Here is a 25,356-nt window from a genome sequence, read left to right on the forward strand (position 1 = left end):
AGTTTATATTTCTCAATTTTATTTAGATTTCCCAAATCTCCTTATGATTTCAAACCTCAAAACCAGAGTTCAATTCCATTTTAGACATTCATCTCTATCCTAATTCAAAATTCTAAACTCAAAGTCCGTTCATGACTTTGAGGTTTCCTTTCTTCTCCTTTTTTTATTTCATCTTCATTCTTTTCAAATTCAAAGATTTATTCTTCCAAACTTTGATTATTTCAAAAGACTTAGAATTTCTCTGATCTATCTCAAGTTCTAAGTTAGATTCTATCAGTTAGAAAACATTTCTTCACTCCATTATCAAATTCATCTCAGAACACTTGGAGATTTCCAAATCATTTTCAAAAAGAGCATACATCTTTGCATTACACAAACATGATTCTTTGTGCATTTAGACTTAGAATAAATTCTTAGATAATTTCTTAGCAAAGCAAAAGGCATAAATTCGACCCTTGGTTCGATTACCCCTGGTAAAGGCGCCAGGAACGGTCGAACCTCGTACCGACGAGCGAATCCCATCTCCCAGTTTTCCCGCAAATATTTCAAAACGGAGGCGAGTTATTTTTTCAAATGTTTTCAAATTAAGGTCAAGTGAGACCCCGCAAAAGAGTTCCTCTTTCTCTTCTTTTCTTTTCTTTTCTTTTCTCTTCTCTTTTTATTTTCCGTCTTTTATTTTCTACCTTCAAAAAGGAGAAAATAGAGGTTGGAAAGGGAAACGAGAAGGAAAAGAGAGAATATTACAAGAGGAAAAATTTTGCGATGATCAGAGGAAGTCATTACCTTAGAACCGAAAAAATATTTTATATGCCACGTACTTCGATCTTCAGCTGGGGTATATTAGCATACCTTGATTGGAATCAGATGATTTGAACCATAGAGTTAGGATTAAGGTCCTATAAGTCATTTCAACTATTGCATTTAGAGTCAGCCTTTAGGGAGTGGTGTATGCGCATCCTTGTTTATGCAGCTGTGATTATGCGATGTTTTCTTGTATTCTCCTATATATATCAGACCTTTTTCAAACCCTGGGTATATTATTCGAAATTCCTTCTTTATTTCCAAGAAAACCCAGGCATATATTTTCTCTATCTGCATTATTTTTCTCTTTTAGATCAAATTTTCTTCAAAACCCTGGAAAATTCTTTTAAATTTCTTCGATCTTTCAAAAAATTTCCAGATTTGTATTTATTCTTCGAGAGTCTATCCATAAGTCCTGCATTCTATCTAATTCTCCTCATTCTTCTTTGCCCCAGTGTCATTTCGATGGCGTCCAATTCCCTTGATGCTGTCTTTCCCAGATATCATGTCTTCTATCAGAAAAGAGATGGATCCCCGGATCATCGGGTTATCCAGACTCATTTCTTCTTCCCCCGGTGGTATTATTCTTGGTTTGCCACCTTCTCGCGTATGTTTCCAGTCCACTTGGATGACTATGGATTGGAGATAGCATCGGCAGTAGGCAAACAGACCATCAACGGAAGTCTGATTCAGGCTATGGTAGAACGGTGAAATCCACGTACTTACATGTTTTGGTTCCCATGGGGAGAGATGACTCTACTGATGGATGAATTCAATGATATTATGTAATTGCCCGGACCAGCTGGTCAACAAGATGATCCTGTCAAGCAACAATTTTTAATTAACATCAAGGGGGTCGATGTTCGAGAAGCTTTAGCCGAAGCAACAAGGAGCAAATCTTGGCCTCTCACCGAGATCAGTGGAAATCAGTTCATTGACCTGTTTGGACTCTATCGCAAGTACAAAGCTTACGAGAAAGTTGACACCTTGTCCCGAGCAGCAAAAGACAGAATTCAACATGCCATGATCCTATGCACAATGGGATTAGTGTTCTTTTAGGACAGTCAGAATTTTGTTGATGTTAGAATTGTCCAGCTCTTTCGGAGATGGGGAAACAAGCAAACCGGAGGCTTACACATTTTTGGAACATTGACAACCTTAATTTGTGATTTTCAAAATGTTCACACCTTTTCTAACTGAATACTCTCACATTTGGGAATTTGTTGAATGTACTGACCTCTTACACATTTTGGAACGTCCTGGTCCCATGTCCCTCACATAGCTTTAGTAAAAGGAATTCCCACATTTTGTTGATCTTTTGCAATACATGGTTGTAAATGTCGTACTCTATTCCCAAATGTCAGGACATGTCAAGCAAAAGGGGTATTTGGTATCGGTAAAAGTAAAAAACCTTTAGTGGCGCTTCAAAAGCGTCACTAAATCCTTTAACAATATTTAAAAAATGCTGTTAAAGTCTTTAAAAAGAAATTTATATATTTAGAAGAAAATTTGTATATTCTCTTATTTGAGAAAAAAATCAAATATTTAAGAAAAAATGCATATTTTATAAAAAAAATTACATGTTTAGATATTTGGTAGGAAGTATGCATCTTGAAAAAATTGACTTGTGCAAAAGGTAAAAAAATCCTTTTACAGTCATAAATTTGCGAATTTAAAAATCAGGCAGATTTAAAAAATTATAAGACCATTTTTATCATTCTGCCAAATTGTTTTAGAGTCGTTCATCTTGTAGATGATGGCATCAAAATTAATGAACAACTGAAAAACAGGAAAAAATGGTGGTGTTTAGGTTGTCGTTCATCACCACTGATCGTATTATCGTCAAAGATGCCTCTGACCTAATCCGGTTTTTCAAAGCAAATGGGTATGTGTGGGTCTTTTAATTGCTGCAAGACAGAAGTTGAGTATACTCTCTGGTGGGCAAGTAAACTTGAGGTTTTATGCCAATGAAGTCGGTGAACAAAGCAAGAGAAAAACAAAATGGATCCACTCACCCCCCTATGTCATTCCTATCTTCGTGCCTTTCATTGGGATTTCTTTGATGCAAGTTTTTTCTTCAAATAAAACTCCATGGATGTGATCTATATCGTTTTTTTTTAGTAAAGATTAACATTTAAATGGCCAAAATTCGACTTTTGTGAAGCATTTTTTGGTGAGTCAAAAATCAATGGTTGACAAGATAAGAAATTTTGTGATTTAAAAAATCAATATTTTTATTGAAAAATGAGACCCAGAGGTTCATTCTTATTAAATCGACCTTATTGAATTCATCTATATGGTCAGATTTCATCAAAACAACTTGCATTATCAGATTTAAGAGGGGGCATGAAGATAGGGGATGAGTGGATCTGAACTAGAGATAAAAAAAAAAAGTTTTCTTCCAGTTATCCCCCCAAAAAAAAAGTGTCACTCTTTCTTTCTTTAATGACACCTAGAGATATGATTAGTTTTGCGATCTTCTAGAAGGTAGTGCTGGTGTGGAATTAGGAGAAAGTGGTGCGTTTTTTTCATTATGAAGAGTTGAGAAAAAGTGCGAGTGTGTTCCTCTCACCTCTAAGTCGTGGGAAAAAAGAAGCAGCTTACATCAGTTTTTTCTACGAGCACGGAAGCAAGGTGCCCGCGAAAAAGTGGTGGTGGAAACCATGTTTTCATTGGAAGGCACTTTCCCGCGGGAGAGTGCGTTGGCACCATACTTCGTTGCGGTGCGGTTGTAACGAACACGTAATTTCTAGCTATACCTGAGAGTCAACGGATTGACTGAGGTGTGGGGGTCAGTTTCGTCACATAAATGCGAACAAGGTACAAATCCAGCATCCATGTGCCAACTAAGATTTTCCTGAATTTATGTCGGTTCAGTTGCTTTCTTTCTTTCCAAAAAAATGAAAAAATACACAGATGAAGAGAAAGTCTTTTTTTTTTTTTTACTTTTTTTACTCGGAGAAACCGCTCCTGGCGCATAGACCTAACGGTTTCTGTCCATGTCCGGGTAAAACTCCGTGGGCTTACCCCCATCAACCCCAGGGAGCTGCCAAGCTTGGGCTTATGAGGGGGGTGATGCCCATGGGATTTGAACCTGTCAAACAGTCAAGGCCTCATCCCACTGCGACAAACCCCTTGGGTCTGGACAGTAAGATTTTTGGTACGGGATAAATAGTTAACAAATAGAAAATGGCTACCATCATATCAAAGTATGTTAGCCACGTTTTGTTTTGTTTTGTATCTTTTTTTTTTTTCTTTTATTGTTGTGTGGACCGTGCCCCCTAAACCATGACTTGTCAATTTATTTATTAGAAAACTTATATTGAATCTTGTGTTGGTGATGTCTAAACAGGTTTTCCAATCAGTATAGGCCAAGATTGAATTAAGAAATCATTTAGTTATAGTCGCATAATGTATGGCATATTTACGTTATGTGCCTCAGATTTCAATATTTGAAATACTTAACTTTTAAAGAAATTGCTTGCTTTAAACTCTAAAGTTATTTATTTGCTTTAAATTGTAGCTACAATGCTACATAAATGGAAAACTACAAAAGTGACATTCAATAATTTAAAGAAAGGAAAAGGTTAAATTTAACATCTTTAAGATTTTTTCTCAAAACAAAAAAACAAAAAAAACAAAAACATTTTTAAGTGTTAACTAAAGTTGGGTGAATAAAAAAAAAACATTCAATTACATCACATTTTGTACTGTGTAATGTAATTGATAGGGAAAACATTCGATACAATCGACCCCAGGACAGGTGAAGTGATAGCCAAAATTGCAGAGGGCGACAAGGACGATATTGATCTCGCAGTGAAAGCAGCTCGCCAGGCCTTCGACAAAGGCCCATGGCCCAGGATGTGCGGCTCGGTAAGACTCCCTTGACAGGTTCTCATTGTCAAATTGGTTTGGACCCGAACCCGGATTCATATAGGAATCTCGATTAAACAAAGGCATTGATTGTCCCTCCACCGTCTTGAAATGGACCTGGATCCATATCCATATCCAGTTGACCCTTATAAAGGGTGTGTTTGATTAGACATGGATTTAATATCCTAGGGTTTCGACTTGAGACCTTAGGATCTTAGATTCTGGTTCAATCCCTCTCCAATCGGACTGCAAGTCCATGAATTAGTGTTCTCTTGATCCATTTAATGGGAGTTTGGATCTGGTGTGGGCCCCATGAAAGATCCAACCTTGATCCGAGAACATGAGGACCTTAGGTTGCAATCACCCGCACCCTGATAGATGTGGAAATCCATTTGAAAGTGAATCCAAATTACATTGTCAGACTCGGATCGAAGGTCCAATTAATGGACTGGACCCATCCATTTTTTTCTCCTACAAGTAAGGGGTGTCAATGGGTGGGCTTTGACCCAGACTCGACCCGTACCAAACCCTTTAGGGTAAGGGTTTGGTGATAAACAAAGAGGTCCCATTACAATCTGGGTCAGACTCAATGGGTCTGATTAATATATGGATCCGGGTATTTTTATTTCAGATCAAGTTTTCAATATATCTCGAGAGTATCGGGACATTTTTTAAATATATGCTATATTTTGCAAGTTGAACTTCATTGTTTCATTGGGGAATGCGTGGAATTTTCAGGAAAGAGGAAGGCTACTGCTGAAATTTGCTGACCTGATCGATCAAAATCTGGATGAACTGGCCGCTCTTGATGCACTGGATGCTGGCAAGGTCTTGATGTTGACCAAAGTCATTGACATTGCCGATCAAGTCGCTGCGGTACTATGTGGGTGCGGCAGACAAGATCCACGGCGAGACCCTCAAAATGTTTCAATCGCTGTTAGGTCACACTTGGCGCAAGCCAATTGGCGTCGTCGGGCTCATAATCCCTTGGAATTTCCCGACCACGTTGCTCTTCAACAGCCTTGCCCCGGCCCTCGCGGCTGGGTGCACAGTCGTAGTCAAACCAGCTGAGCAGACCCCCTTAAGTGCTCTTTACTGCGCCCACTTGGCCAAGTTGGTGAGCCCCCCCCTCTCCCTCTCTCAATTACCAAAAAGCCTGTATGCTGTCACATGATGACTGAAGTGGTTCAGCCACATATTTAATGCCCATGATCTCCGGGGGACCTGATCTACTCTGATAAGGACTGCAAATTAAAGTTCACACAATTAAGGAGGCAGATCTACCATGTTTACTGCAATTCTTCTGACTAAGACTGCAAAAAAAATATATACTGTATCTTGGTTACTATTATTGTTATGAATTTATTTTTGGCTTCATTCAGGTTGGGATCCCAGATGGAGTGGTCAATGTGGTAACTGGATTTGGTCCCATAGCTGGTGCTGCACTTGCATGCCACATGGAAGTTGACAAAGTAAGTTCCTTTAAAAACCATGAGTTTATTCCAAGATAACGAGAGTATGTAAATGTGTGACCATGCAACTTATCTCTAGTTTTTTATTTCTAAAAGCACCATAGACATGAGTTTGGACTTTGATCCCATATATATATATATATATATATATATATATATATATATATATATATATATATATATATATATATGTGGATTGTGGTGATCAGTCGTTGCTTTTGTTGATAACGGTATGTTTTGAAATACTAAATGAGGTTGTGTTGCTGCCTGTTATGCGTGTTGCTACAAACGTAGGAAGGCTGATAATGGAGGCAGCTGCGAAGAGCAATCTAAAATCTGTCACGCTCGAACTCGGTGGCAAGTCGCCTCTCATAATCTTCAATGATGCAGACATAGATATGGCTGTCGACCTTGCTCGAACTGCCGTTTTCTTCAATAAGGTAAGGTTTTGATGGGTATCCAGTGGATTTTTTTCTTATATTCTGGCAATGTGTTAAGAGTGACATTCTTAGTGTCTTCGGTGAGTTTCACCGCAATGGCAGATTGCCGGTTCATGTTCACCTAGCAATTGTGTCACTTATTCCTAAGGAGGAAGCCGCATCGGATATCTCGCGGTTTCGACCTATATCAGTGTTAGGGAGCTTATATCGCATTATTGCCAAGGTCTTGGCTAATAGGATGCGGTCAGTTGCTCCTAGGATTTTTTCGGAGGCGCAGTTTGCCTTCATTCTTAACAGAAGGCTTCAACATTCCTTCATTCTGGCCACAGAAGTGTTGCACTCTCTGAAGATCAGCGGGAGGGGCTTTTTCACTCTTAAGCTTGACTTTCATAAAGCCTACGACTCGGTTCATTGGCCGTTCATCTTCAACATGTTGGCGAACCTGGGCTTCGGTAGGCATTTCTCTAGCTGGGTGCAGGAGCTGGTTACCAATGCCCAGTCACAGATTTAGATCAATGGGGTCAAGGGAAATCAGTTCAAACTTGGTCGTGGTCTTCGGCAAGGATGTCCTCTGTCTCCGTTACTCTTTAACACCGTCTCTGAAGGCATTGTGGTTTTGGTTAAGAGGGCAGTGGAGGATGGTCTAATTGAGTCTCTCGATATTCAGGAGTGCCGTAGTCAGATCCTGACCTACGCGGATGACATAATTATCTTCGGAAGGGCATCCATCCAACAAATGTTAAGATTCAAGCTTGTCCTTCTTTTTTTCCTATCGATGTCAGGGTTATCCATCAACTACGATAAGTGTTGTCTATCCATGGTCAATGCTCCTCCGTCAATGCTGGACATGGGCCAACGGATATTCGGGTGCTCGGTATCGAAAAACTCCTTTTCTTACCTGGGTCTGCCGCTTCAAATCAGTCGTGTAACAACGGCAGCCTGGAGCGCTACTATTCAAGGGGTTCAGAACAAAATATCGGGCTGGCAAGCTTCTTACCTTTCTATCGCAGGTAGACTGACTCTCATCAAGCACGTTCTTTCTACTATGCCAGAATTTTTTATGTCTATGTTCCTGATGCCTATGGGGGTTAGTAAGAAGCTAATTCAGGTAGTGGCGAACTTTCTGTGGTCGGGGAGAGGTACCAAAAACAAACGCCACCTTATAGGGTGGGACACACTTCGACTTCCCCTATCCAGGGGGGGTTGGGTATCAAGGATCCAAGGATGAGGAGTATGATTCTCGTCGTGAAGCAGAGCTGGCTTGCACACCAACCTGGGTCCCCGTGTGCAAGCATGCTTCTGGCTAAATACGGAGGTGTGGAATCCTTGGTGGGGGCCACTAGCGTGCGTCAGTGCACAATGTCAAAGCTTCGTCGATCATGGATCCAAGCTTGGTCTGCGGTTCTGTTTCATAATGGAAATGTTGACTCGCAGTCTCAGTTCGTTGGTCGCATTTTTGCTCCGAACGGATCTTTCCGCTCAAAAGAAGGCTACCTCGCTCTCCTACCGTCGGGGGTGGACCGGTTTCCGACGAGCCTGCTCTGGGGCAAGGGTCCGACCCCGAGATCATGTTTCTTGGCTTGGCAAATTTTACACGATCGGGTGCAGACTGACAATTTCCTCAAATCCATCAGATTCCATCAGCCGAGTAGATGTGTGTTGTGCGAGGCGGCCGAAGAATCTGCGATTCACCTTTTTTGGGAGTGCTCTTTCTTTCAAAACATTTTCAAGGTGACTTGGAATAAGCCGGGGGTCAGCGTGCGCCAGGAATCGTTTGCCAGCGATTTTTTGTGGGGTCCTAAGCAAGTTCTTCATTGCAACTATTGGCGGATCATTTGGCGAACCTGGCTTCTCTCGTCATGGTGGGTTGTATGGATGACTCACAACAATGCTATCTTTCGGCATATTCCGGCAGTGTTCAACAAAATGGTGAACCTTATTTTGGCGGACGTGTATGCCATTATTCGCATCAACATCCCTGATCTTCAACACAATCTGCCCACTAGGACCACTCATGACCCAGGGTGATGCTCGCCAACAAACTGGAGTTGTTCCGTGCTTTTCTGTTCACTTTTTTTTTCCATTTTTCTTATTTTTCATTTCTCTTTCTTCTTTTTTTTTTCCTTCGTTTTGGGGCTCCTTGGCATGTCTTGGGCCTGGTGGGTTATTTGGTAGGTTCAATGTTGGTTGAACCTGTTTTGTAATGTTGATGGTTATAGTTCGTCTCTCTCTCTCTCTCTCTCTCTCTCTCTTTCTCTCTCTCTCTCTCTCTCTCTCTCTCTCTCTCTCTCTCTCTCTCTCTCTCTCTCTCTCTATATATATATATATATATATATATATATATATATATATATATATATATATATATATATTGTTCTTCACAACGTAGAAGCATTTGATTTTGGATTTTGTTTAGTCTTTTGTTTTTGAGATCTGGCCTTACGGATGTGATCTACGTGGCCTTTTGAATCATTGAACTACATGTAAGTAGGTTTTTGTATGGCCTGAAAATTCAACAGTATAACATTTTCGTGTTGGGATTAACCACCACATTGGTGGTGGTTACCCACGATGTGGGTAACGCTCTCCATGAGGTGCTCCCTTCCTTTAAACCTGCATTGAAATCAAAGGGAACAGTTATTCAACCGTTCCCATTTTGTGCCTTATAAAAGGGTTTCATGAGTGACCCTTTTGAGAAAAGTGCAATACAAAAATTACAGAGGGAAAAGGTTGACTCACCGGTAGCATTCGGAGGCCTGCGCTCTTGGTGGCTCCATATCGGCTGAGTTGAAGATCGACCCTCTCTGGCAAGCAAAGCAACTCCATCAATGGCGGCATCAGGTACGCACGATCTGCTTTTCTGTTTTGTTTTTGCAGGGCCACCGCCATACAGGGATGCCGATTGAGGCCTCGCCAGAAAACCCCCAGTCGGTCCCAACATTGGGTTATGGGCCCACACCCCGCTTCCGCTGCGGGGTGTGCTCTGGGTCGATCAGCAAAGCAGGTCACCGTGGGGTGACGCTACTGCTGGTCACCGGCGCCTGTCGCCGGCACCGACGACTGTCGCCGTTGGGCGACAGACTGGAAAAAAAAAAACTATCTTACCTCTGTTTTTGGGGGTTTCCTGTCGGCGAGGACCCCGCCGGCGTTTCCTTCTCCATCCGCCATTAGCAGGCTGTAAGAGCAGTCGTCGGCGACTATTCAGTCGCCGGATTTCTGAAGGCTTCTGTGTTTTTCGTCGGCGGATGGCTGCTTTCGCCGAAAAAGAAGTGCCGGCAGGCGGCGGCGTTGGTCGCCGACAGGCGGCTGCGGTGAGTGAAACTGCGAAATAGGTTTTTTTTAAAACCCTATTTCGTGTTTCACGGTTTAATATCGGGATCCTTTATCGGATCCGGTATGAACCGGGTCCGACCTGGATAAGGTAAACCCTGGGTCAGACCCGGATCCGGTATGTACAGGGCCCGACCCGGATCTAGTTGCAACTGGGTCAGACCCGGATCCAGTCCATACCGGGTCCGACCCGGATCCAGCCCATACCAGGTCCGACCCGAATCCATCCCATACCGGGTCCGACCCGGATCCAGTCCATACCGGGTCCGACTCGAATCCAGCCTGTACCGGGTCCGACCCGGATCCGACCTGTACCGGGACCAACTCGGATCCGGATAACCCCGGGTCTGACCCAGATCCAATTTGCAGTCGGGTCTGACCCGGATCCAGGAGGGTCCAGGCACTATTTGGCCTGAACCGGATCAGGGACTGACTCAGCCCCTTTCCGGGACCGGTTCAGAGCCGTTTTTGGTCGGTTCCTTCTAGTTTCTCACCGGTTCCGAGATGCTAAGATCCCGTTTTCTTAAATATAAGGAAATACAGGGATTTTGGCATACAGTTATAGGGTTTTTATGAACTTTTGTTCATACTTGACCCGACTCATAAGTTTTAGAACCGGTTCAGACCCTTGGATGACCGGTTCGGGGTTGTTTCAGACCGGTTCAGAGTGCTTTAAGACCGGTTTATGAAACATATGACAGGTTCATTCAGTTTTAGAACCATTTCGAGAGTCATATGTCTAGTCTATTTGGTTTACGGACTATTTTAAGATATTATTTTATATATAATATTGGCATTAAGGATAGTCAGATAACTTAGTGTATTCGTGTCACCAAAGTGACTGAATACACGTATGTTGTCAAAATGTTATACTATCATATGGTTTTAGTCAATATTAATGTTGTACTTATATTCATGAAACGATAAACGACTCAAAGGTAGTTTTATCGTGTTTGAAATTTAAGTAGGGTAGAATAAGGTAAATGTGTCGAGATATATCACACATGAGTATCCAAAGGTACCTTGTGTTGATGGTCTAACTTCACAAGAACCTTAGTTTTACCGAATATGGTCGGTAGGCGAAGTGGTTTCGCGTGTCGAAGCTCTTACCAAAGTATGACTCTGATGACCCCCTTCACTCGCCTGGAAAGAAGCATATCAAGGGCTTTTATTATTTTGCTTTTTCCACTAAAGTTTTAGTCTCGTATGAATGCTTCCTGATACATGTCTTTTGTCATGCAGTTTCTAGTTCTGTGATTTTAGATGGCTCTAGCTCTATACCTTTTCTAGATGGATCTAATTTTAGTGATTGGAAAGAAACTGTTCTTTTTGCATTAGGGTATATGAATCTAGATCTGGCCCTAAGGATAAATGAACCCGCTGCTCTCACTGATCAGAGCACTACTGATCAAAAGATTGCTTTTGATAAGTGAGAGCGCTCGAACAGGCTTAGCTTGTTGCTTTTGCAATCTAAAGTAGCTAAGAACATTCGAAGTGCTATCCCACAATACAGAACAGTGAGAGAATTCATGAATGCCATTGAGGCACAATTTGTAAGTTCAAACAAGGTTAGAGCCAGTACCCTGATGTCAAAATTGATATCTATGAAATATACTGGAGGGGGAAACATTTGCCAGCACATTTTGGAGATGAGAAACATAGCGTCTCAGCTGAATGACATGAAACTCACCATCTCTGATTCTTTCCTAGTGCATTTAGTCCTAACATCCTTACCCTTGGAATACAGACCTTTCAAAATCTTATACAACACACATAATGATGAATGGACATTTAATGAACTCATGTCCAAGTGTGTTGAAGAAGAAGAGAGGATGAAAGGTGAGAAAGTGTAGAGTGCACATATGGCTTCTCATATGTCCAAGGTAGGACTAAGGAAGAATGCATTTAAGAGAAATGCTAGGAATAAGTCAATTGGGGATAAGTCACCCCAAGACAAGCAATCCAACTCTGCCCCCATAAAGTGTTTTTTTTGCAAGAAGAAGGGACACATAAAGGCAGATTGCATAAAGTACAAGAAGTGGTTGGAAAAGAGAGGTAATTTGTCATTAGTTTCTCATGAATGTGATTTATTACATATTCCTGAAAATAGCTGGTAAATTGATTCTGGTGATACTGTTCATATTTTCAACTGTCTACAGTTGTTTCTGAGCAGAAGAAAACCAACAATGCATGAGAAAAGCATCTATTCGGGAAACAAGATGCGTTCACATGTGAAGGGTGTTGGAACCTGCAAGATTACTCTGAATACAGGCATAATTTTAGATCTTCATGATGTCTTTTATATTTCATCGTATAGTAGAAACTTAATTTCAATTTCAAAGTTGGATAAATTTGAATATTGTTTTAAGTTTGAAAATTCTAAATTGTTCATATTTAGAAATTCAATTGAAATTGGTTCTGCATCAGTTTATGATGGTTTATATAGATTGAATGTGAAGATCCAAACTCAAGAGTCTTTGACTTCTTAATACGCATTAGTTGGAAATAAACGTAGCATGATGAATGATAAATCTTACATGCTTTGGCATCGAAGGTTGGGTCATATCTCTGAAAATAGAATAAAGAGACTAGTAAATGAAGGGATCTTGCAATCTCTAGATTTTACTGACAATGACCCATGTGTTGATTGCATAAAGGCTAAGCATACAAACACATATAAAGGGGGTACCAAACGCAGTAGTGAGACATTAGAAATAGTCCATACAGATGTATGTGGACCGTTTTCTCCCTGTTACACAGGCGAAAAATATTTCGTCACCTTTATTGATGACTATTCTCAGTATATGTATCATTACTTGATTTTCAAAAAATCTGATGTTTTTCAGATGTTTAAAGAATTTAAGAAAGAAGTAAAGAAATAAACCAATAAGATTATTAAAATAATCAGGTTTGATAGAGGTGACGAATATTATGGTAGGTTTACTGAGATGGGGCAACAGGAAGGACCATTAGCGTGATTTCTTAAAGAGGAAGGCATTGTGCCTCAATATATCATGTCCGGTAGTGCCTATCAGAATGGTGTAGCTGAAAGGAGAAATCGTATGCTTAAAGAAATGGTCAGGGCTATGTTGAATTATTCAACACTTCCCATAAAGTTGTGCGGTGAAGCCTTAAGGACTGCTGTGCATATTTTGAATAAGGTTCCTACGAAATCTGTGCCTAAAACTCCTTACAAGCTGTGGACAGGTAGAAAACCATCACTGTCTTATATGCTCATATGGGGATGTCCTGCAGAGGCTAAACTATATAACCCCCACATTAAAGCCTTTGATCCAAGAACAACCAGTGGATATTTCATTGGTTATCCAGAAAGATCAAAAAGGTACATGTTTTATTGCCCATCTCACTCACCACAGATTCTTGAAACGGATAAGGCTAAATTCCTAGAAGATGGTTCAATAGGATTAAGTGCACTTCAAAGCATTGGTTTTGAGGAAATACATAATCCAGTTTCATCACCTGTTAAGGAAAACATCGAAAGATACCACATTGTTATTCCTAATGATGGTGTGGTTGATCATTCGATTGTTAATGCACAAATCCAAAGTGAACCTATTGTGAACAATGCGGAAGAACACCAACAGGATGATCAGGTTCAATCTGAGCCTGATGAACGACCTGTTTGGAGATCCACAAGGATTAGGAGATCTGCCATACATCCTGATTATGTGGTGTACCTTCAGGAGCCTGGTGATTTCATAGATATGGATGATGACCCATTGACTTTTATGAAAGCTGTTGAAAGCAAACAATCTTTGCACTGGATTGAAGCCATGAAAGAAGAGTTAGACTCTATGGCTAAAAATCAAGTGTGGGATCTTGTCACGTTACCTAAAGGAGTAAAGCCCGTAGGGTGTAAATGGGTCTTTAAGACCAAGAAGGACTCCAAAGGTAACATAGAGAGACATAAAGCGAGATTGGTTGCTAAAGGATTCACCCAGATGCAGGGCATTGACTATAATGAGACATTTTCTTCTGTCTCAAATAAGGAGTCAATGAGGATTATTCTGGCCCTCGTAGCTCATTATGACTTAGATCTACATCAGATGGATGTGAAAACAACATTCCTCAACGGGGATCTGAATGAAGAGGTATACATGGAACAACCTCTTGGTTTTCTTGAAAATGATCGTTTGGTTTGTAAGCTTAACAAATCAATATATGGACTTAAACAGGCCTCCCGACAGTGGTATATTAAATTTTCCCAAGTCATTGTGACTTTCGGGTTTACAGAAAATATTATTGATCAATGTATATACCTTAAGGAAAGTGTGAGTAAGTTCATTATATTGATGTTGTATGTGGATGACATCTTGCTTGCAACCAACGATATAAAGTTACTTTCAGAGACAAAATAGTTTTTTGCATCACATTTTGATATGAAAGATATGGGTGAGGCTACTTATGTTCTTGGCATAGAGATTCGTCGAGATAGAGCAAAAGGTGTTCTAGGTCTCTCTCAGAGATCCTATATAGAAAAGGTGTTAAAGCGATATGGGATGGAGAATTGTTCTTCTACTTCTACACCCATATCAAAAGGTGACAATCTGAGCCTAAAGGATTGTCCACAGAACGATATTGACAAAGCACAGATGAGTGCTTATCCATATGCATCAGTTGTTGGCAGCTTGCAGTACGCGCAAACATGTTCTCGACCAGATATTTCTTTTGCAGTAGGGGTACTTGGCATATTTCAGTCTAACCAAGGTTTACCCCATTGGAAGGCTGCCAAGAAAGTCTTGCGGTACTTGCAAAGGACAAAAGAATATATGTTAACGTATCATAAAGTTGATCACCTCAAGGTCATTGGCTACTCAGATGCGGATTTAGGAGGATGCCTTGATAGTAGAAAGTGTACGACTGGGTATGTCTTCTTACTTGTTGGGGGAGCGATCTCTTGGAGGAGTGGAAAGCAGACGACCACTGCTGCCCACACCATGGAGGCAGAATTCATTGCATTGTACGAGACTACATCGCAGGCTATATGGTTAAAGAACTCCATATCACAGTTAATAGTGGTCGATTCCATTGGGAAGCCACTGAAGGTCTACTGTGATAATGAAGTTGCGGTGTCCTTTTCGAACAACAACAAAAGTACTACATCATGCAAGCATATGGAATTGAAGTATTTTGTTGTTAAAGAAAGAACGAAGAATCATTTAGTGCATATTGTCAATATTGGTACCAAAGAGATGATCGTTGATCCTCTTACTAAAGGGCTAGCATCGGGATTATATTCCGAACATGTAATGAGGATGGGATTGTTAAACTCTTTTTGACATATGCATATAAATAAAGTGATCACTTTCAGTTTTGATTATCATTATGGTTGTTGTCAATCTCCTAAGGATTAGAGATTCAACTAAGGACCTTTAGAATAGAATAAAAAGGTCATTCTATTCATCAAGTTATTCCCATAAGGTTTTCTGGTTAAAGGTTTATCGTTAGAGCAAGTGGGAGAATGTTGGGATTAACCACCACGTTGGTGGTGGTTACCCACGATGTGGGTAACGCTCCCCATGAGGTGCTCCCTTCCGTTAAACCTGCATTGAAATCAGAGGGAACGGTTATTCAATCGTTCCCATTTGTGCCTTATAAAAGGGTTTCATGAGTGACCCTTTTAAGAAGAGCACAATACAAAAATTACAGAGGGAAAAGGTCGACTCACCGGTAGCATTCGGAGGCTTGCGCTCTTGGTGGCTGCATACCGGCTGAGTTGAAGATCGACCCTCTCCGGCAAGCAAAGCAGCTCCATCAATGGCGGCATCAGGTACGTGCGCTCTGCTTTTCTGTTTTGTTTTTGCAGGGCCACCACCATACAAGGATGTCGATTAAGGCCTCGCCGAAAAACCCCCAGTCGGTCCCAACATTTCATACATTTCAAACCTCATGAAAATAAAAAAATTTCATTAAAAATACACTATCCCAACTCATTCCTAGCAAAATGGACCACTTCAAAAAAGTAATAGCTGCAAACATTTTTTTTTATTAATTTCATATGTAGATGTGGTTAACATTATCTATTTCTTAAAAATACTGTGGATCTAATCTTTTTACTGACGAAATATGATCTTTTTCATTCCAAAGAATTAGTGCAACATGAACCATTGATTTTTAGATTCTTCTAGAAACCTGGCTTAGCATTAGAAAATCATCATTTAATGGATATTTTTTCACTAAATAAGCTATAAAGATCACATTTGTAGGCTCTAATAGTTTACATTGGTCTCAAATTGGGTTTGTGAGAGGGTGTGTGTGTACACATGCGTGTGTATATGGGAGAGTGAGTGATATGGTATTAAGGGCCATAAAATGAATATGCCACAAACTTTATAAACTATCGTATAGTGCTAGATCATGCCAGTTAATTAGTTTTCTACATCATTATCCAAAAAAAAAGAAGAGGAAAAACTTTATTATTATTATTATTATTCCCCATTAGAAATGATTATGAGTTTGTTTTATTGATTGATATTTTCATCATTTAGTGAGAAATAAACAATTAAATTAGGGTAGATTGGTCACGTTTGGAATCAAAACTTTCTCGCCGGAAGCCAGAACTCTACAAGCATAGCGGGCTACTCATAAAGCTTTTTCCAATTGCTACCGAAGATTTTGTGACAAATGAAGTGTACTCACTTTGATTTTGCAAAAGTCCCTTTCCAAAATCAATTTATAAGATGTGGGACACTCGTTACAAGCCTCAGCTATCCTTCTCCACGAGAAGGTGAAGCGGAGGAAGGTGCAACCTTCATAGTTGAAAATCCATTATCCAAAGGATATGGATCTAGAGTTCAAACTCCTAGCAAAACGATACATGCAATCCAGATCATATGCATTCAATAATGCAAAAATTAACATAAAACAAAGTCAAAGCAGCAACAACCGAATGGATTCATATATTACCTTTTTCATACTAAGAATTTGTTTAGTCTTTTAAGCTCGCTCCAAATTGCAGGCTTTCTTCCATAGAGCCTCTTTTTGGGGTGTGTATGGTGATCTAAGAGTCGCCTCCCTATGGTCCGGCTGTACCTCCGCGTAGGTATGATGGTTTGATGGATGAATCAGGCATCACCTCTGCGTAGGGTTCTAAGATCGAGACAAAAAAGACAGTGTGAAGACAGGATTAGGGAATTCCTTCTCTTAGGTGTGGATCTCTTAGATGAGTTTGGTTCTACGGAGCATCTTTTATTTAGAGGCCTCAAAAAATTATGAATCATTGGAGCTTTGGATTTAAATCCACCCCAAATGGATCCAAGTTCATCAATATGGATAGGATAGGGTTTATACAGAGGTTTTCTAAGTAGGAATCTACTCCTAAAATGCGTGTGGAGGAGGTTGGGATAGAGGATAACGATGAGGCCTTAGGCCTATTAGAATTAAAAGGGGTTAGACTGAAGGGGGACAACAAAAACTTCTGTCGTCATAAGACAACGAGAAGTTTTTGTCGTCTGACTATCAGACGAAAAAAAGTTTTTTCCATCCAGACCAAAAGGGGCAAGACTGAAGGGGGACATTAAGAACTTTTATCATCTAGTGATCAGACGTCAAAAAGCTTTTATCGCCCAATAATTAGACAATAAAAAACTTTTGCCACCTGGACCAAAAGGGAGTTAACTAGAAGGGGATAACAAAAACTTTTGCAGTTCAGTGATTAGAAAACAAATTTTTTTTGCTATATGTAAAGAAAATTAAGAAAAAATGGGGAATTTGAGTGTTTTGGACATTTTTAGGGGTTTTCCTAGAATTCTATGGTTTGTGCCTATCTTTTAGGGATTTCTCAAGTTAGGATGGTGTGCGAAATGACCTAAGATTTTGGAACTTATCTCCTTGCGCAAGAACTTTGTTTGGTGCCGACGAAGACCCATAAACATATTTTATTAGGTCATGACTGAACATAACTGATTCTATCTGTGATCACCACAACATATAGTTACTTCGATGTAGTTTGATTGAGACAAGACTTGAACATGCATTCCGTTGTATTGTTCAGTTAGGCAACAATGATGCAAAACTTGAGCTTGAAGAAGTCATGACCACAATAATGATAATAAAAAAGAATAAGCTTCACTGTTGTGCAGGCTTTGATACCTTGTAATGTTTTGCAACGTTTCAAGCACTCATAAAATAATGGAAGACGAAGATTAATGTGGTTTGTCTTGCTCCTTGGCCTACATCCACAATGAAAATGATACTCGCTCACTTGCCTTACGTGAGAGAGGTTCTCTTATAGGAATTCTTTTACAAGTCATTTTTCTTTCTTCACAAAATATGCCAACTACAAAACAATTTACAAGATTACAAGAGCTTGAAGAAGTCATGACCACAATAATGATAACAGAGAAGAATAAGCTTCACAGTTGTGTAGGCTCTAATACCATGTAAGGTTTTGCAGGGTCTCATGAACAAGCACTCATAAAATAATGGAAGACAAAGATTAATGTGGTTCGTCTTGCTCCTTGGCCTACATCCACGATGAAAATGATACTCTCACTTGCCTTACGTGAGAGAGGTTCCCTTATAGGAATTCTTTTACAAGTCATTTTTCTTTCTTCACAAGATATGCCAGCTACAAAATAGATTACAAGAATACCACAATTTCACAAATGGATACAATTGCCTAAAACATCAACCTCCTTCTAATGGAAACACGATAGATTTCCTTATCTTATCTTGATCACCTCTAGACTACTTTGGATAGTTTTCTTCATTTGATCCATTAGGGTTGTCATGGATCTGCTTTGACTGAATTAGATACAGATCTTTATTCTCAACATGAATTTCTAAACTATGAAAGATCGAAAACGCAGGGTCCTACCGTGATCACCAAAAACTATTAACCAAAATTTTATAATAAATGAAGTGCACTCACCTTGATTTTTCAAAAATCCCTTTCCAAAATAAATTTAGAAGATGTATGATGCTCCTTTCAAGCCTCGGCCATCCTTCTCCACGAGAAGGTGCAACAAAGGCAGGTTCGACCTTCGTAACTCGAAATTCAATATCAAGAAAATCCGGATGTAGAGTCCAAACCCCAGCAAAACGATATAATATGAAATCCAAATCAAGAGAGTGTATAAACACTTACACAATCAATAATGAAAAAATAACATAAAACAAAATCAAAGCAAAAATAACCAAATTGATTTAGATATTACATTTTTTGGACTCAGGGTTCGTTTAGTCTTTCAGGCTCCAAATTGCAGGCTTTCTCCTAGAATCCCCTCTTAGGGCATGTATGGTGAATTAAGTGTCTCCTCCCCACGGTCCGGCAACATCTCTATGTAGGTGTGATGGATGAATCGGGCAACACCTCCACGTAGGGGTCTAAGATTGACTTGAGAGAGAGATAGTGAAGACAAGATTAGAGAATTCCTTCTCTCTAAGGTCAGCACTTAGGTGTGGATCTCTGAGATCGGATAGGTTCTAAAGGGCATCCTCTATTTTTATGCCTCAAAATGAATTATAGATCATAGGAGCTTTGGATTTAGATCCACTCCAAATGCATCTAAGTTCATCCATATTGATAGGATAGGGTTTATGTTGAGGTTTTCTACATAGGAATCGACTCCTAAAATGCACATGGAGGTTCAAATAGATGAGGCCCTAGGTCTATTCAAACATTCAGGGTAACAAACGACAAAAATTTTTGTTGTCAAGACCAAAAGGGTGCAAGACCGAACGGGGACAAGTAATCAAACGACAAAAAGTTTTTGTCATCCAGCTATTAGATGATAAAAATTTTTGTCGTCCGGCCATCAGATGATAAAGTTTTTGCCGTCTAGACCCAAAGGGACAAGACCAAAGGGGTACAACAACTTTTGTTATCTAGCGATCATATGACAAAATGTTTTTGTCATTAGACTATTAGACGATAATTTTTTTTTTGTTGTCTTAACCAAAAAGGGAAGGACCGAAAGGGGACGACAAAAACTTTTATCATTCGGCAATCAGACGACAAAAAGTTTGTCATCCACCGATCAGACGACAAAATGTTTTTTCCATTTAGATTAAAAGGGGGCCAATTAAAGGGGGACGACAATAACTTTTGCTATCCAGTGATCAGACGACAAAAAGTTTTTGCTGTTGGAAAAGAAAATTGAGAAAATTTGAAGAATTTGAGTTTTTGAACATTTTTAGGGTTTTCTTCTAAATTCTATGGTTTATGCCTATCTTTCAGGTTTTTTTTAAGCTATGGTGTGCCAAATGACCTAAGCTTTTGGGACTTTTGCTAGAGAACCTGAAAAAAATACATTTTGAATTATTGAATTATTAGCATTTGGGCATTGTAAAAAATTGGTTGTATACACCTACACAACATTTGGGCCGTGGTACGTAGGTGTGGACATCAGGTTGGGTACTCAACGGTTAGTCATACTCATGCCAAGAGAGGATGAATTTGAGTTGCAACAGCCTGAGTAATAAAATGTGTTGGTTTGGGGTAGATACTAAAAGGCCAAAGCAACTTACCTCAAATCCTTCCAGACAAGATCCCAGCATGACAAGAGCCAGGCTTTCGGCAGGTTAAGCTGTTAGGTCCTAACTCCTAACAGTCTGGCATTGTGTCTGGCTTGCCTGATGTACCCTTAGGCAGTGGAAAACAAGGCATCATAAAAGACCCACTAAAGTGCATTGTTTCACCCTCAACCCAAGCATACAAATTGTGGGAAATGTACTTCCCAGTTACCTTGTTCGCATGAATGCATCTATTATTTATAAGTGTAGGATAAGTTTGGAAATTGTGTTGTATCCTACAGTGCAAACTTCCAATTTATCATACTTTTTTGGATAGGTATGTCTCCGCACAACTGTTTAGAGCTTTGTTTTAGATTTTACTCTTTTTTTTTTTTTGTTGGTCCTTGATGCCAATCCATGCACCACGTTTGGATGATCAATTGAAAACCCCAATTTCATTGTTTGAAGCTGCTAATGATTCTACTTTTGGCATTTTCAGGGTGAGATCTGCGTGGCTGGGTCAAGGGTGCTTGTCCAAGAAGGGATATATGATGAGTTTGTGAAGAAGTCAATAGTAAAAGCAAAAGAATGGGTGGTTGGAGACCCCTTTGATCCACAGGTCAACCAGGGTCCACAGGTAGTTAACTTTACAATTACTACGGATTAGAATTTTCACTATATATGCATGAATAAACATACATTTATACTAATACCAGACACACACTCTCTCTCATCTTTAGGATTTTTTTTTAATGATTGTGGGAATAGGTTGACAAGAAGCAATTTGAGAAGGTGCTTTCATACATTGAACACGGGAAGAGAGAGGGAGCTACCTTGCTAACAGGTGGTAAACCCTGTGGTGGCAAAGGGTATTACATTGAGCCCACCATCTTTGCAGATGTGAAGGTATTGTGCCTGCTTCTAAACCTGTTAGTTTTTGTTCCAAATTTCCTAATTTCTACCCGGAGATGCATATATGTACACATATCCCACTGTTTCACATTGTTTGATCAACTGCAAAGAAAATCTCAAAAGCATCAATAGTCGAGATCAGAAAGATCAACTTTCTAATGAAAGTCCCTGCTAGAGTTAAGAAGAAATTCCAACCCCTAGTGAACAAAGACAGTAAAAAGCCATTTTGTATAATGAATTAACTGAGAACAACAAAACTATAAGCATCAGCTCCCTAAAGATTTGCTGAATTCCAGACATCAAATGGTAAATTCTTTAGATGGGCTACAGCTTGAAAATCTGGTTTAAACCACAATATCAAAGTGGCATTTATCAAACTCATCAGAAGCAAAAGTGTAGTGAAACAGAGGGCCACATTTCAATTTTCCTAACATTTGTTCGTCGGTGAATGTGGTAAATGGAAAAGGATGAAGCAATACCATTTTCCAACATTACCTTGCAGAAAGAACAAAGTGAAAGAAAGTAAAGGCCTTTTGATGCTGCAAAATTACTCATGGTTTACTCTTATTAAGACCTCAAATATTTTAAAATTTCATTGTAGCGTGTACGGAATGTATACATGGACCCCTTTTCACGCATTTGTGCATATAAACACACCTGAACTAGCAGACCAAAGTGCGGGGAATGCATGGTAGTACATCGTTTCATCCACATCTGCTTCTTTATATTCTTGCAAATATGAGTAATTTTTTGGTTTTACATATGCAGGACGACATGAAGATAGCTCAGGATGAAATATTTGGACCTGTCATGTCCCTCATGAAATTCAAGTAAGTTTTCTTCTCAACTTTTCATTAACAGTTCCTGTTGAAAAAGGACCAAAGTTTACACCATCCATGGTGCATGTTTACAAGGCTAACTTTGACTTCAATGAGGGCCATCATGTCCTGTGTTTTACGTTTGGATACTAGGAAAATTCCAGTACAGTTTGTGAGTTTTGACACTATAAACACGTGCTTGTACACGGGGAACAGGAAACCTCTGATTTTCTGTGGCATCTAAACGCGTTATGATAGAAATAGGCCTTGCCATCACAGGAGGCCTTCTTGTCGGCAAAAAAAAAAAATTTGATTTTTTCATGATTTTATTGCGAGAAACCCACAGGAAAACGTAAATTCACTTCTTATTTTTATTATATCATGATTTTGGCGCCATATTTTAAGACGATTGCTTGGTGGGGATGTGCTGATCAGGACAATAGAGGAGGCCATTGAGAAAGCGAACAAGACCAAGTATGGGTTGGCCGCTGGGATAGTGACCAAGGACTTGAATACTGCCAACACAGTTGCAAGATCCGTTCGTGCTGGGACCGTATGGGTAAATTGTTATTTTGCTTTCGACGCAGACTGCCCCTTTGGTGGCTATAAGATGAGTGGGTTTGGTAGATCCAACGGCCTACATGCTCTTGACAACTACCTCCAAGTCAAATCCGTGGTCACTCCTCTTTACAATTCTCCTTGGCTCTAATTAAGCATTGTATTTGTAAACTACTGATAATAAATAAATAAATAAATGGTGCTGCTTATGTTGGTTCAAATTCTAGCTTTGTCTCCTTGGAAATTTGCTTTAGGCTATGTTTGGGAGCCTTACAATGGGATGAAAACACGGTTTGTGTATTTGCCAAAATATTGTTTTGCTGAGAGATGGAATTTTCCAAAACCATCCTAATGTCAAAGGTGTTAGGTCTGCCAACACCGTTCCCAATGCATATATTAATAACATGTTTAAATCAGCAGGAGAGCCATGCATCTAAACTAGGGCGGACACAAATATACAGTAAAAAAATAATTATTAATAAATTATATTAATAATATATTTAAAAAAATCAAATAGTTATCTGAAAGTACATTGACAACATAGATTTTTCATATTTAGAAAACTTGGCCTGCATATTGCTCGAGTCAAGTTCGGGTCAACTCGGATATTATTGCCCATTGCCGACAATTTGGGTTTGGGTCGAGTCAGGTAACGGATACAAACTTGACCCATTGACAGCCCTAGTTTTACATGATCTAGCCTACATTTGCATGATATGGGCATTAATACTCAACCGGCCCGAGTAACAACAAACCAAGAGTTAATCAAGTTAAGGATGATACGCTCACATATTAATCTAGGGTCTGTGGAAGCCAAGTCATTGATCCATGGTTGTCATAGACATGAGTACAGGAAAATGCAAATGTACTTGATTAGCTCTTAGAGAGAGAACCATGCACACTTTCTCTTATTCTTCAGCTAGACCAATTTTTAATTATACAAAGTTTGTCTTAATATTCTGAAACTAAATTTTGCAGCAGTTTTTCTTATTTTCAAGTAAAAAGAAAATAGGGAATATATTATACAAGACAAATTGCAAAATCTTAAGCATTTGAGAACAATCACGGGATTTTGAATCATATGAGGTGCAAACGGTCACGGGCTTAGAAGCGAAGGCCCCCGTGACGCAGCTTCGGGCAATCACAAACACCGAAGGCAAGCCTTTTGAGCACACAAGAACACATAACACACGCGCACGAGCGGAAGCAAGAGTATGCGTATGCCCAAACACAAAGAGACAAGGAAGCTGAAAGCAAAGTACATCAAGAGGGGGAGAGAGGGTCCGAATACACGGAGTTCTTAGGCCGTAAGGCCTTGTGGAGCACTCTAGAGTGCCAAAGAGGTCTATACATCAGAGCAAAAAGGTGAAAAACATGGCGGTCCGGAACACGCTTCCCCGCCTAAGTTGGCGTTGTCCTCGACACTAATTGTTCATGGTAGCCTTCTACAAGTTGTCGATGCTGAAACATGTTGCTGGCTTTCTCCCAGGTGGCTTCACATTCTGGCAATCCCTTCCACTGCACTAAGTACTTGTTGACTTCCCCTAGATAGTTGTTGGAATGGTTGAGGATGATATCTGGATCTCTGCCTGGTACACTAACTGTTGAAGGAGCTCGCTGCGGGATTGGGGCACGTTGAGGCATGCTCCGTTGAGGATCTCCTTCATCTTCGTGGAATGGCTTCAGGTTGCAAATATGGAATACCGGGTGCACTTGAAAGTTTGCTGGCAAGTCCAGCCGGTATGCCAAGTTTCTCACACGTTTGATAATGGTGAATGGGCCATCATACTTGCGAATAAGGCCTCAGTGGTGGCCCTAAAAGATAGTTGTGCGGTCAGGAAAGTGCTTGGCCAACACTTTGTCTCCAACTCAAAATTATGCTGGGCGACGCTTCTCATCTGCCCATTTCTTCATGCGCTTGGTTGCCTTGTTTAGATATTTCTTCGCCGACTCTATCTGATCTTGCCAGTTCCTGACAAACTGGTATGCATAAGGTGTTTTTCCACGTCCTCGCGCAGCAAGGGAGTGCGGAGTCTGCGGCTGTTGTCTAGTTGCGACTTTAAATGGACTATGGCCGGATGACTCGCTCTTTTGAAGGTCGTAGCAGAATTGAGCCACATCAAGTAAATCAACCCAATCCCTTTGGTTGACACTGACAAAGTGTCGCAGGTATTCCTCCAGCATGCCATTTATTCTCTCTGTCTATCCATCGGTTTGGGGGTGGAAACTTGTGCTGAAATGCAAGTTCGTCCCCATTAAGCGAAACACTTCTCGCCAAAACTTGCCAGTGAAGCGTGCATCACGATCACTGACGATGCTCTCTGGAATTCCCCAATGCTTAATTACATTCCGCATGAATAACTTTACAGTATCCGCAACTGAGCAGGTAGCAGGGGCAGACACGAAGATAACATACTTCGAGAACCTATCCACAACCACATAAATCAAACTGCAACCTTGTGCTTTCGACAAGCTTATAATGAAGTCCATGGTTATGCACTCCCACGGGTGACTAGGAACAGGTAGGGGCTCCAATAGTCTACCGGGTCTCTGATTGATGGGCTTGTCTTGTTGGCAAATCAAGCAAGTCTGCACATAGGCATCTACGTCATCGCACATCTGCGGCCAGTAGAATGCACGTTCCAACAATGCCAAGGTCCTCTGTTGTCCTGGGTG

At 40.2% G+C, this 25,356-nt stretch overlaps 1 pseudogene across 1 annotated transcript in view; it reads left to right on the forward strand.

Moving 5' to 3' along the window:
- The window catches only part of LOC149828652 (aldehyde dehydrogenase family 2 member C4-like), a 184,582-nt pseudogene extending 161,681 nt beyond the window's left edge, over positions 1-22,901 (forward strand). Inside the window, exons 3-10 of the transcript XR_016434135.1 lie at positions 4,532-4,674; positions 5,413-5,791; positions 6,057-6,146; positions 6,401-6,586; positions 20,892-21,029; positions 21,161-21,298; positions 22,073-22,134; positions 22,558-22,901. The product of XR_016434135.1 is annotated as an aldehyde dehydrogenase family 2 member C4-like (transcript). The remainder of the gene's footprint in view (positions 1-4,531; positions 4,675-5,412; positions 5,792-6,056; positions 6,147-6,400; positions 6,587-20,891; positions 21,030-21,160; positions 21,299-22,072; positions 22,135-22,557) is intronic.
- The last annotated feature ends 2,455 nt before the right edge of the window (positions 22,902-25,356 follow it).

Source organism: Nuphar pumila, chromosome 9 (genome assembly GCF_984573655.1).
Source record: "Nuphar pumila chromosome 9, dmNupPumi1.hap1.1, whole genome shotgun sequence".
NCBI lineage: Eukaryota > Viridiplantae > Streptophyta > Magnoliopsida > Nymphaeales > Nymphaeaceae > Nuphar > Nuphar pumila.